General features: G+C 34.6%; 1 protein-coding gene across 2 annotated transcripts in view; it reads left to right on the top strand.

The window, feature by feature from the left end:
* LOC6043155 (roundabout homolog 1) overlaps nucleotides 1-14,028 on the top strand; it is a 268,131-nt gene that overhangs the window by 66,532 nt on the left and 187,571 nt on the right. The window lies entirely within an intron of this gene.

The raw sequence follows: 14,028 nt of genomic DNA, 5'->3' as shown, positions 1-14,028 counted from the left end.
AGCACGGCTGGTTCTCGTCGACGATCGCGTCCTGTGGCTCGGAGGGGTTGGTATGGCCTCCTACGGACTCTCGGCGGACCCTGGCGGATAGGCACGGTTCGTTCGCTGTGCTAGCTGGCTTGGGCTGCTCCGGTGTGAAGCACGCGATGGCGTGGTGCTTGCTTCACGGTGCGGCACCGCGTTGTGGAACGGTCGCGGGTGCCAACGGGAAGAAAAACCTAGCAAAAGAACCTTCGCCTGTGAAGGTTCTACAGGCGAAAACGAGAAACCTTAGATCACTGGGCCTAAACTAGCGTAGAAATTTACCTTTGGTCTGCTTTGACACAGCACGCCCGCGGAGGGCGGAAAAGCACTCAGTATGGAAAATTGGCCTAATTTGCAAGAGGTAATAAATCGATCTAAATTAGTTATCCTAGCAGTTGATCTGGAGTAGCCTCCTACTCACTTCCAAACGCAATTCACTTGACACACGCGGGTACAATTCGTACGGCAAACTCACTTGGTAGCTTCTAAAAATTAGCAACTCGAACACTTCCCTAATGCTTGCGATCTTCGCTAGCGCACGATCTCGGAGCAAATGGCAGAGAGACCTTGACTACGCTAGCTCGAAACCTTGACCGCGAAAAGTGGCTCATGCGTGGCCGGCACTGATTGGCCAAGGCCAAGGTCCTCTCGCATAGGGCCCTTGTTGCTAGGCGTTAAGGCAAATTTGAGAGAGTTTCGAAAGGTTAATCGATCCCGCAATCATCGTCTACGGGAGTTGCAGAGTAGGTCTATTTTTTAAATTTTTAGTTCCCGTGCTCGCCACCTCACACAGTTGGCGCTCGCTCAGTTAGGGGAAATTGATGATCGCCCATGATCGTTCTATATATGGTTACAAGGTAATGATTAATCTTTATTCTGACTGACATTTGAAATATCTGGCATTCCTACACGGAGAAAAAAGAGTTTCCAAAATCGTGAACGTTTTTCAAAATCGTACCATTGGATTTGAACACTTTGTTCGAGGTTCCCATTTTCATGAACGCCTGATCACGATTTTAGGAACTCTTTTTTCTCCGTGTAGATTTATCTGACAACCTCGCAACCCTGGATGATAGTGAGACGGTGAGAACACGTAAACAAAAATCGCTGCTGAACTCAAAAAAGCAAAGCAAAAGCAGTTTAACTTGACTCATTTTTTTTTTTAAATTAGTGATTGCTGAGTAAAAATATGTTGTAGATGGTTGTTTTGAGGTTGTTTACACATTGTTTACTCACATTGACCCTCTTGAAAGAGTGACATCAAATCAAGAGATAAGAGAGGTTCATTCTCCCTTTGGATTTTTTTTCTCTCGGTTATTGCTCAGCGAAGCTCTTTTCATGAAGATTCTGAAAGTGCCGATGAACTTCTCAGATTGAGCATATTTGATCATTAGTTACAGATTTCTCACACGATACTCCTAAGATTTGATCTCGCCCAACAATGCACCCCGATTGTTCTCGATTTCTTCTCACTTTTTGACAGGGCTGATCCATCGCAAACCCTCACACATCATCGGCCAAATCAGACTCGATCCAATTTGACGCCGATGAAAACCGATACTTTCCTTCGACAGCTGAAAGCATCCCATTGAGGCTGGTTCCGTTTCGTGGCTCCGACCAGCTCCGCCATCATTCCGTCCCAAAAGCAACACATCTCAATCGAAATCGTTGAGATTTCCGAGGAAAAAAAAACATAATAATGAAATGATCACACTGTTATTAGCCTGTCAACCGGAACCGGCCGAAATCCAAAACCCCTTTTCGTCGGCTGGCACAGCTTCCAGGAAAAGACAATTTGTGACACACAGACGCACAAATGAATTCTGAGGAGGAACCACAGCCGTTCTCCGGGGGTGCAAAAATTATTGAAGAGGGTTTGACAGCTAGCACTGCCGGTTGGTTGGCGGTTTGTCTTTTGCCAGCTCAACAATTCTGCACCAGACTCGAGATGTGTAACAGCTGGCAGTTGGATAACCCTTAACTTTTTGTATAAGTTAACATAACCCTTAAAAATACTTCGAAAAGAAAAACATAACCTCAATTAGAAAATTCAATCTCCAAGGCGAACCAAATTTTCCCCATAAAAAAGCAAACGAAAGGATCTAATGAACCCCCCTCGGGGGTAGATGAGGGTTAAAATTGACCATCGCCAATCAACTGGAAGGATTCTCGTCTAATTGGTACTTTCCGGAATTGCCAGGTTGCCATGGTTCGTGCGCTTCCTTCCGATGGGCAACACTCCAAATTAACACAGCTTGCGAGAAGATTGCGCCTTTTTTAAGGTTATGTTTTTTCAAGAAACCCAAAAGAATCTGCGAAACTTTTTTCTTTCGGACCCAAAAAGTACTTCAAAAAGGGTTCACTTCTCAGCGCTGAGAGCAGGGAAAAAGTTTTTCCAATTTCCACAACACAAACCGCCCAAGAAGATGTTCGTCTCTCTTTTTTTAACGGCCAATCAATTAACAAATTTGACATAATTGTGAAAGGAGCGTTTGGGTGTTTGTTTGTGCGGTGCAGTGGGTGGTCACAAGCACCGTACGGTGTGAACAATATAAACATTTTTATAGTTTAAGTTGGGTAATGAAAAAGTTTGCTCATAATTTTTGTTTGTTTGCTTGTTAGTGTCTCTCACGGTGAAGTCTATTTTGATGACGGTAAGCTTTACGACTCGTCACCTGAGGAAATCGTGCAAATCAGGTGGGTTAGGGTGATTGTTTTTTTTACTGAAGGATGGATAACATTTAAGAAGAGTGGTTTTCTACGACAACTAATGATATTTTGAGCTATTTGTCTGAATTGTATTGTTAAAAATGGAAAAGTTTGCAAAATTTTCTAATCCTTTTCAATAAAAATATTTCAAAAGAAAAATATTATTTGGTCTAAAATATGAAGAAAAAAAAGGAAAATTATTGAGATTTAGAGCTTTAATAAAAAAGCTTGATTTCAAAATTTTTAAATTACTTTCAGAATTTTTTTTTCAGATGTTCTCAAAAATATTTTATTTTAAATAAAAAAAAAAACAAAAAAAAAAACGAAGATTTATACCTCATAGTAGAGCAATTCTCTACGAAATGGGTCTTCTATTTTTCATCATTAGTTTGTCCAATTTTTCCATACAAATTTGGCAGCTGTCCATACAAAATGATGTATGAAAATTCAAAAATCTGTATCTTTTGAAGGAATTTTGATCGATTTGGTGTCTTCGGCAAAGTTGTAGGTATGGATACGGACTACACTGGAAAAATAATACACGGTAAAAAAATTTGGTGATTTTTTATTTAACTTTTATCACTAAAACTTGATTTACAAAAAACACTATTTTTAATTTTTTTATTTTTATATGTTTTAGAGGACATAAAATGCCAACTTTTCAGAAATTTCAGGTTGTGCAAAAAATGAAGTTTGAATTTTTAATCAATACTGATTTTTCAAAAATCGAAATTTTGGTCGTAAAATTTTCAACTTCATTTTCGATGTAAAATCAAATTTGCAATCAAAAGTACTTTAGTGAAATTTTGATAAAGTGCACCGTTTTCAAGTTATAGCCATATTTAAGTGACTTTTTGAAAATAGTCGCAGTTTTTTTTTTAAAATTAGTGCAAAGTATTTTGAAAAGCTGAGAAAATTCTCTATATTTTGCTTATTCGGACTTTGTTGATACGACCTTTAGTTGCTGAGATATTGCAATGCAAAGGTTTAAAAACAGGAAAATTGATGTTTTCTAAGTTTCACCCAAACAACCCACCATTTTCTATCGTCAATATCTCAGCAACTAATGGTCCGATTTTCAATGTTAATATATGAAACAATTGTGAAATTTTCCGATCTTTTCGAAAAAATATTTTCAAAATTTTCAAATCAAGACTAACATTTTAAAAGGGCGTAATATTGAATGTTTGGCCTTTTTGAAATGTTAGTCTTGATTTGAAAATTTTGAAAATATTTTTTTCGAAAAGATCGGAAAATTTCACAAATGTTTTATATATTAACATTGAAAATCGGACCATTAGTTGCTAAGATATTGACGATAGAAAATGGTGGGTTGTTTGGGTGAAACTTAGAAAACATCAATTTTCCTGTTTTTAAACCTTTGCATTGCAATATCTCAGCAACTAAAGGTCGTATCAACAAAGTCCGAATAAGCAAAATATAGAGAATTTTCTCAGATTTTCAAAAATATTTTTTTCAAAACTGGGCAAACATGTGCACTAATTTTAAAAAATGAAAAACTGCGACTATTTTCAAAAGTCACTTAAATATGGCTATAACTTGAAAACGGTGCACTTTATCAAAATTTCACTAAAGTACTTTTTGATTGCAAATTTAATTTTACATCGAAAAATGAAGTTGAAAAATTTTACGACCAAAATTTCGATTTTTTGAAAAAATCAGTATTGATTAAAAAATTCATAACTCGGTCAATGATTTTTGCACAACCTGAAATTTCTGAAAAGTTGGCATTTTATGTCCTCTAAAACATATCAAAAAAAAAAAATTAAAAATAGTGTTTTTTGTAAATCAAGTTTTAGTGACAAAAGTTAAAAAAAAATCACCAAATTTTTTTACCGTGTATTTTTTTCTAGTGTAGTCCGTATCCATACCTACAACTTTGCCGAAGACACCAAATCGATCAAAAATTCCTTCAAAAGATACAGATTTTGAATTTTCATACATCATTTTTGTATGGACAGCTGCCAAATTTGTATGGAAAATTATATGGACAAACTAATGATGCAAAATGGCTTCTTTGGGCATACCGAAGGCACCAAAAAAGTTTCAGTCGGATTAAAAAAAACAAAAAAAATCGAATGACCGAAATCCTAGAGAACTGCTCAGTACTTGAAAAAAAAATGTCCATATTTTGATATTTTTCTAAATTTACAATTTTTTCATTCATGTTTCCTCCATCATGCACTATGGCTCAAAAGATGTTTTTTTATATAAAGCTGGTACAAATATTTTTAAAAGTTTTTGTCACCCCCCCCCCCCCCCCTTCAAAATTGGCCCGAAAAATCAGGGGGCAAAAAAAATATTTTTACAATAAACTTCAAAATTTCGATGAAAATTCAAGTGCTGAAATCAAATTAAAATACATTCTTCTGCGTTTAAAATCATTTTTAGCATGTTTGGGTTTATTAAAAAATCTTAAATTTTTTTGAAAATTTTCGATGCAAAATCTTTTTTTTCGATACAATTTTTATTTTTGTCAGATCTTTGATTTTTTGAAAACTAGAGATTGCAAAACAACTGAACTAGTGTAAAATGCATTTTAAAACACTTTTTTTTCATTTAAATGTGAAGACTATGGCCTGTTATTTAAATTTTTATATTTTTTTTTATTTTTCGATCACACTCGATCACACACTAAAAATCACTTTTTAAAATTTGTATTACTTTTCTATTTGATAACAATTTTATCAAAAATAACACTGTTTGAAAAATCAAAAATAATTTTTTTTTGCTTAAAAATAAATTAAACTTACCTCCTAGTTTTTTTTAATGAAGTAATTTTTGTTTAAGGTATATAAAAAACTTTTCAACTATTTTTTATTTAGCCTATTTCCGTCTTGAGCAATTCTTCCTATAAATAGATTAAAAAGGCTTTAAAAATTTAGAAATCAGGTCTATCATTTCAAAAGAAAGGAATGTTGAATATTTAGCCCATTTAAAATGTTAGTCTTTATTCCATAATTTAAAATTTTCAAAATATTTTTTTCGAAAAGGATCAGAAAATGTCACACATATTTAATTCGTTATTATTTAAAATTGAACCATTAGTTTCTGAGATATTGGCATTAGAAAATTTGGGTCGGGTTGGGTGAGATTTTGAATACATCAATATTGCTGTTTGTTTTTCTTTTAACCGCTGTACCTTAGCTCTCAGAGGACCAATCTTCAATGTTTCTTAAAAAACTTCAATTTTCTAGTTTTTAACATAGGTACATCAAAGGCCATATCATGGAAACGATACAATTTATTAAACAAATCTGTGAAGTACCTTTCGATTGCAAATTTGATTTTACATTTGAAACTGTTGTCAAAAAAATCGACTAAGTCTTCTATTTTTTTTTTCTAAAACCCATTTTTTCCAAAAAATATTATTCGGCGGTATAATTTTTGCGTATTTCTATGGCTGTTGCGGGTTTTAGTTTCCTGAAAACATAATTTAAAAATCATAATTAAAAAATATTCTGATTTCAGAAAATGTTTTTCATAAGTTGCTTTAAAAACCGGTAATTAAAAAACCATAATTGAAAAATAATCAGATTAAAAAAATGGTGCTTTTAAGTTGCTTAAAAATCTTTTTTCTTTTTTTAATTCCCTCAATTTTGCCGAAGACACCAAATCGATCAGAAAATTCTTCCCCATATTTTTGAATATTTGCTTACCATTTTTGTATAGACAGCTGCCAAAATTGTATGGAGACTTGTTTTGGTGAACCAATGACACAAAATGGCTTCTTTGGGCATAAGAAAGGCCCTTACAAATAAAATTGCGTAGAGAATTGCTATATTCTCAATTTCAAATCTTATGTGTGCTAATATTTGTTCGATTTTCATTGTGATTCATAATGATAATTCTTTAAACTTAAGTTTTTTATTTTTATTTTTTTCAAAAATTCTCCACTTTTTTTTGTCTGTGAGTGATTAGCGAATCTTTTTTCAACAATGGTCTTGCAAAGCTGATTTCGTCTGTTTAGTTTATTTCACCACCCTAACCATCATTTCGTCTTCTACACCTCAGGAAAAGTCCCCCCAATCGTAAAAGGCTTAAACCACCTTGCCGGAAACGAACCAAAGAGACCCCCAGCATTGTTGAAAATTTTGCGCGACAAAACCTGCGCGCCCAAGACAATAAAAACAAAGTTATCCAGGTTGGTTTTGTTGGTTGTTATTGCCACCGCGCTCTTCACCATAAAACCGAGTAATTAATTTACACTTTCGCACAACCAACCGCCAAGATTAGCCTATAACTGGTCGGACTAGTTAAAATTTTGAGGAGGAGAAGGAGGGTGAAGAGGTTGGATTGTTTACCTTTGTTCGGAACTTCGTTTAGCCGAAAAAGTGTCGTTCGGAATGTTCACAGCCGTCATAACTGGAAGTCGTTGGACTGACTTATCTCAGCCCCCCGAGAAATCCAAGTATGACCATAAAGCCGGAGACAAATGACCATCCATCATGGCATTTTTGGGTGACTCCGGTGTAATAACTGCATTATGCATCAGAGTTGGGTCCGACTTATCGGGGTACAATTACCGCCGGGTGAAATGAGTTGTTTTTAGTGAGTGGGTAGTAAAAGTTAACGGAGTTTGCGTAAAATTCAAGTGGAATTGATTTCCACTTGAAGATTGTGACCCGTGCCGCGGGGTGGCCCGGACTGGTTTATGGGACAATTTGTCGGCGCCAAGTAGATGAATCGGGTCGTCCCCACATTACGAGAGTTTAAGTACTTTATTGTTTCATTACTTTGTGGCTCAAGTTATGAATAATAGCTCGTTTAGGTTTTTAGTTGTGAGCAAAATAATCATACCTTATCATAATATTTAATTATATATAAATAACAAAGAATGCAAGGATTGAATATCAAAGCTTTTGTCTGTAAAGTGATAAGAAACCAATTTAATTGAATTCCAAACAACATTTCTCAAGAATTTCAACTTTTTCCCACCACTTCAAACCTACCCAAACAGAATATGCATAACTTTTATCATATCAACTTCTTAAAATCCACACCTTGCTCATAATCTGGCAGCTAATTAAATCCCCCAGCTGGTTCGCATATCAGCAGCTATAAAACCCGCGTCCAACCAACCAGAGCCAGCCTTGCCATGTTCGTCAACACTCCGTGGTTTCAGAAATATTCCGGGAGCTACCCCTCTTCAAGAAGCATCTTCCTCCACAACCACCAGCCACCGTAAATAAGCCAATTAGAATTTCAAATCAAGAACCTCATGCCAGCAAAACAACGCGTCTGGGAATGACTTTGGGAATCTCGCTTTGATCCGATCCGATTGCACTTTAGATTACTAATAAACGATAGCCCCGGCGCAGCTCAAGACTTTGGCTGGCTGTTCATTGGAATCACAAATTTGATTGTTATTTTAGTTAATTTCCTGGACCGTTGAGCGTGGAGGTGCGTGAAACTTGTGCGCGGTTTTGCTTTGGTTTGGTGGTGGTGGTGAAAAATGCGTCAAAAACACGCGAGCGCAAACAAAGGGGTGGGAAATTGGGGTCAACCATGTGTTTGATTAAAGCCTTTTGGCTTTTCTTTGCTTGTAATTTAAAATAATTAATTTCAAATCAATTTTGACTGACACTTTTTGAAACGGCTTTATAATCATATCAGTTTTTTTATAAAGATCTGCGTGTTAAAAAATATTTTTCAAAGCCAATTCTGAGATGTTTTAATGAAAATGTTGCTTTTATCTTTCACATCGTCAGCTTGGGGTTTTAAGGATCATTCCGATAAGCCGCATAATTTGAAGATCTGGAAACCCTGTCTAATGTTGGAGTTCCTGAAATTGAATTAACAGTACATGTCAAGATTTATTATTGATTTATTGGAGAAAAAAGGTAGTCGACGCCACCAATCACTTAACATTCGATTAAATAACGTTTTCAATGTAAATTCCAATTCGCAAGTTCTCTAATTTCAAAATAAAGCCGGTACATTTTCAAGTAAATTCTTTCATTTTCGATTTTTTTTAAGTTTGATTAGGCCGTTGCAAATATTTTTCAAAGTTTATGTCCCTTGGCTCTGACCAAAGTCGATAGGGGGATGGGCAAAAAATAAAAATATAAAAATTGAAATTACAAGCATAGGTTTCAACATTTGGATGAAAAAGTGTTTAAAAATGCTTTTAACAGGCGTACAATTGCTTTCCAATCATTAGTTTTGAAAATTTCGAGGCATTGACGGATTTTTTTTTCCCCAAAAAAATATTTTTTTTTTGTGGGACTGTACATTGGTATTTCATGAAAATTCCAAATGTTTTCAAAGGAGTTCAAACATGCTAAATATGATTATCAACGCGGGAAAATGCATTTTAACTGGTGATTTTTTTTTGCCCCCTGATTTTTCAGGCCAACTTTGAAAGGGGGGACATAAACTTTGAAAAATATTTGCAACAGCCTTACTGATGATAAGACTTAAAAAAAAGCTTCTAGGAAAAGAATCCTGTTTATTTTATTAGACTTTTAGTCACCTAAAGTTGAAATTCCAAAACTTTTTTTTTTTAATTTTCGAAGCTTTTTGATTGGGGGAACCTAAAAAGGCATTTTTTGTGCCAAAGTTCATGATAGTTTAAAATCCGGTCGAGAAACTATGATTTTTTAAATGATGATTTTTTTTTGACAGGGTTTCCAGATCTTCAAATTCTGAGGCTTATTTGAATGATCCTTAAAACCCCAATCTGACGATATGAAAGATAAAAACAAGATGAAAAATCTGATTTGCCATCGATAACGACTATTTTTTTTATTTTTTTTTTATTTTTTGATAAATTGGGCAGTTTTTAGGTTATGTTTGGAAATTTATTTTTTCTTAAATTTAAATTAAAGTTTCTGCTTGAAGGAAAACACCCCTTACTTTTTAACTTTTTTTCTTTTTTTTTTGTAGAATCTGTGAAAATTTCACGGTTTGGATAGATTTTCATTTTTAAGAATGAAATTCTGTAAAAAAAAAATATTTTTTAAATTATTTCAAAATTTTGAATCAAAAATAATCTTTCAAAAGCCATGAAAAAATAAATTACGCTTGATTTGTAATTATTTATTCAAAATAATTTTTATTTGATATAACAGTATATTGCACTAATGCTTAATTTTTTACATTGAAAATTAAACTAAATGTTCCAAGATATCGCAAATTTAAAAGTGAGCGCTAATTCGATGAACTGTGGAAAACTTTTTTTCCAAAAATGTAAACTTTGAATAAAGCAGTCTGATAAACAAAGTCAAACAAAGATAAATGAAGAAAAAAATTCTGAGATTTTAAGAATGATTTTTCCAAGGAAATGTAATTAATAATTAACATTTTTGGAAAAAAAATCCTCATAGTGTGAAAACGGTGCAACTATAGAAGAATTTTGAAATTTGGTTTGACAATAATTTCACTTTTTTGATTTTTTTTTACAAATTTATTATCTCAAACTTGAGCACAAAAGTACGTTATAAATTACAATTTGATGGTAATTGATTTTTTTCTTTAATTGTTTTTTGTACGTTTTTTTAAATGCATTTTCACTGCAAAAGTTTGGAAGGTGCAAAACTGGTATCAAAGATGTACATTTTCGAAAAAATCGAAAATAAAATTGTAACTAAATTAAAAAAAAAAACATTATTGTTTTGTTCTGTATTACAGTCATGTCTAAGTATTTTGTAAATAAGTATTTTAATTTTTAGTTTGACAATACTTTTGATTTTTTTTTTCAATTTTTAAAAATTCGTCGTATAGTTCAATTTATAAACAAAAATTTAAATTGAAAAAAGGAAATTCAGTAATTCAACTTTTTGTGCCTTAAATAAGATGCATTTTTCAATCCCCTCAAACGCATAAAAATTAAGGCCGTCACAAAGTCACTATGGTCGAAATCGGCTGATTTCGTAGCGATTTGCTTCCATTAGTTTTTCTATGCAATTTTCCCTAAAATTTTGCGGGCTTGTCATACAAAATGGGCAGGTGAATTTTCGAGAATCTGTATTTTGAGAAGGAATTTTGTGATCGAATTGGTGTCTTGGGCAAAGTTATAGGTATTGATGAGGACTATTCAAAAAAAAAAATGTACACGGAAAAAATACCTTAAAGGTCGGCAATTTTTTCCGTGTTCCGTGTAAATTTTTATTTACAAAAAAAAAAAAAAACAATTTCCCAAATTCCGCATTTTTAATTTTTAAAACTATTAATATGTTTTAGGGGACAAAAACCGCAATTTGTGTTCTCTATGGCTCAAAAGTTGCAGTTTTTGGCCCCTAAAACATATAAATGGAAAAAAGTTGCCGCCAGGTTAAGATTTTTTTTTGGAAATAAATACATTTTAGTTTAAAATTTTGGTTTACTAATGTAAACTCAAATTGGCAATCTAAAAGTACTTTAAGGATATAGCCACTTAAAGTTAATTTTAAGTAACAAATTCCCGTTTTCCGATTTTTAAAATTATTGTCGATGTTGTCAACTCCTGATTTTTTTTTTCGAAAGCTTGACAAAATTTCCAATAAATTTTCCTAAGAGACATTGAAGATCGGTTGCTGAAATACAGCGAAAAAAATCAAGTAAATTGAAGTTTTTTAAATCTCATCATTCCCACATTTTCAAATGCCAATATCTCAGCCACTTATGGTCCAAGTTAGAATAATGAAGAATGAAACATTTGTGAAATTTTATGTCTTCCCGAAAAAAAAATTGTTTTGCAAATTTTAAAATCAAGCTTATTACGCCCATTTAAAATGTTAGTCTTTTTTTAAAAGTGTCCATGACATCGAAAAACAGTGCACTTGATCAAAAAATCGGTAAAGTACTTTATCATTGCAAATTGATTTTTATTTTTTTAACTAAAATTTCTTTTGTTTTTTTTCCAAACACAACATTTTTTTAAATTTATTCATCAGCGGAAAAAATTTAAATAAAACAAAAATTAAAAATAGTTAAAACAAAGTTTTTTTAGCGAAAAAAGATAATAAAAAAATCAGCATTTTTTCAGTTTATAAATTGCATATAATTAAATACTAAAACGTTGAGGCATTTATTTTGAAATAGTTATTAAAAATCAATGTTCTCAAAAAAATTCGAAAAAATCATGACAAATTTGACTAGAAAGGTTTCAAACTATAATATCACGCAAAACAAATTAAACATAACCAGTAAAACAAACAAATCCCCTTGCCCAATAAACAAATGAGCACGTAGATTAAAACCACAAAGGCCTAGTCAAGTCGTAAAGTCACGACCACGGCTCGCCAGCCGGCAAACAAACGTCAAACTCAGAAAAAATCTCAGAGGTGCGAAACGGCACACGTTTTCGGGGCCCTCGGCAGCTGATAGTGTTTTGTGTGATGATGATGGATTTTTATTTTTTATTTACTTTTTTGACGTAGACTTACGTCTTTGTCGAAGGTACTGGGGTGTCATTTCAAAAAACCCGGGCCGAAGGCCCTGGAATATTGCGTCATCCGTCAATCGCTTATATCTTCCTTCCCTCAAATCGAATCGGCACGATTTTGGTTCCATTCGATTCGAAAATTATTCAGCAATTTGCTATAAAACTTTCATTGTTGGCAAAATAGTTTTACTATTGAAACAATTGAATGTTTTAAAATGTTTTCAAAAAGCAGAGATTTTGCAAGCAAAATGAGCGCTTCCCACTCACGGACGGGAATGTCAAGTACCTATTTTGAGGGGAAAATCATCCGAGCAACGCGACCGAGTGTCGGTCGCGAAAAAGGAGGGGAAGTAGCAGACCGGAATCATATATAAGAACGCGCGCTCAGCCCATTCTATCATTCACGTCTCAGACGTCGGACCGGCAGCAGCAGCAGGAAAGCTCAGCCCAGAGCAGCAGCAGCAGGAGGAGAGAGAGGGACCAGAACTGCAAAAGAAGTGCGCATCGCCTTCTCGTCGTCACCGTCAGCCAGTTGCCTCTCGATGGCCGGACCGTTTGGATCGTCCCACCCGGGACGAGGCAGCAACAAGATGGGGCGCGCGCTTGCTCCTTCTCGCCGAAAAGTTGCCTCTCGTGGGTCAAGCCGTGGTTGTGAAACTTCCAAATTCTAGTTGTAAAACTTTCCAAATCTTCGGAGTTCCCTCACTTCCCATCCCTCGTCCCACCCGGGAGCGCAATGAATAATTACAGTTTAAATTTCAGGAACAAATTTTGGTTTTCGGGGGGAGACAGTCTGCACAGCTTTCTGAGGCTGCTCTCGCCCCCAACTCCTAAAAACCCGGGCCGAAGGCCCTGGAATACTGCGTCATCCGTCAAACGCTTATATCTTCCTTCCCTCTAATTGAATTGACACGATTTACTTCGGGGGTGACGGATTGCACAGCTTTCTGAGGCTGCCCTCCCCCCCTCATTCTGCTACCAAACATTCACTCGGTTCGCGAACAAATCGTTTTTCGTTCTTCTCTTTCCTTCCTCCATTCGATGTTGTCTAGTCAAAGATTTATCAACACATTCAAAGTATGTTTACATGGTGGCTGCGGTTTTGTTCGCATTAGATTTGCCATCTCTTTCTAGTAAAAGTCAATTCGAATCGTATATAAATTCTGTTTCAACAACCGGTACGTACACGGTCCGACTGAATTTACCGATCGCATTCACGATCTTATTCCGTTAATGTATTTCAAGTGTCTAGCTAATTCATCAAAATTAAGAAATGATTCACATATCAAAACTTTACGTAGTCTACGCCATTCCGGTTATGTCTGTGACATAACTACTTTGACTTTTTTTGCTTGCTCACTTCTCATTTAATTCGTCAACCTCTCACTGGTTTTTTTTCGAGTCTGTGAATATAAAACTTACGTGTTCATTATTCATATTCTAATTATGTTTTCTTTCAAGCGTTTTTTTTTTATTTCTCTTCTGTCTCATTTGCCTCTCTCAACAGATGATTATTTTTGCGCAGAGCCAGTTGAGGTAATCGTGAATAAAAGAAAATTAGTGTACTTTTGCTTTTATTTGTTAGATAACTCAACTTGCCTTGCGTCTCTCACTTTGGCTAATAGACTCACACACTTAAAATGCAAAATAAGTGACTGATGAAGTGGTGTGAAGAGGTGACGACGAAGCGAATGCAAAGTGTTGGTGATTGTGTGTGAACTCGGTGAGGTTGAGGTCAATCTTTTTTGCGGTGACTGATTTTTTTAAACGTCATTACGTTGTGGTGTGTGTTGATTATGGTCAAATAGGTCATCTCGTCCCAGCTGGTCGAACGTCCCTTTAATCGGTTATTGTACGGTAAAGTGGCGTTGTTTGTTGCCGATTTAGTCATGTAATAAACAAATGAT

This window comes from Culex quinquefasciatus, chromosome 2 (genome assembly GCF_015732765.1).
Source record: "Culex quinquefasciatus strain JHB chromosome 2, VPISU_Cqui_1.0_pri_paternal, whole genome shotgun sequence".
Taxonomy (NCBI): Eukaryota; Metazoa; Arthropoda; class Insecta; order Diptera; family Culicidae; genus Culex; species Culex quinquefasciatus.
This window is presented reverse-complemented; position numbering and strand designations above follow the sequence as displayed.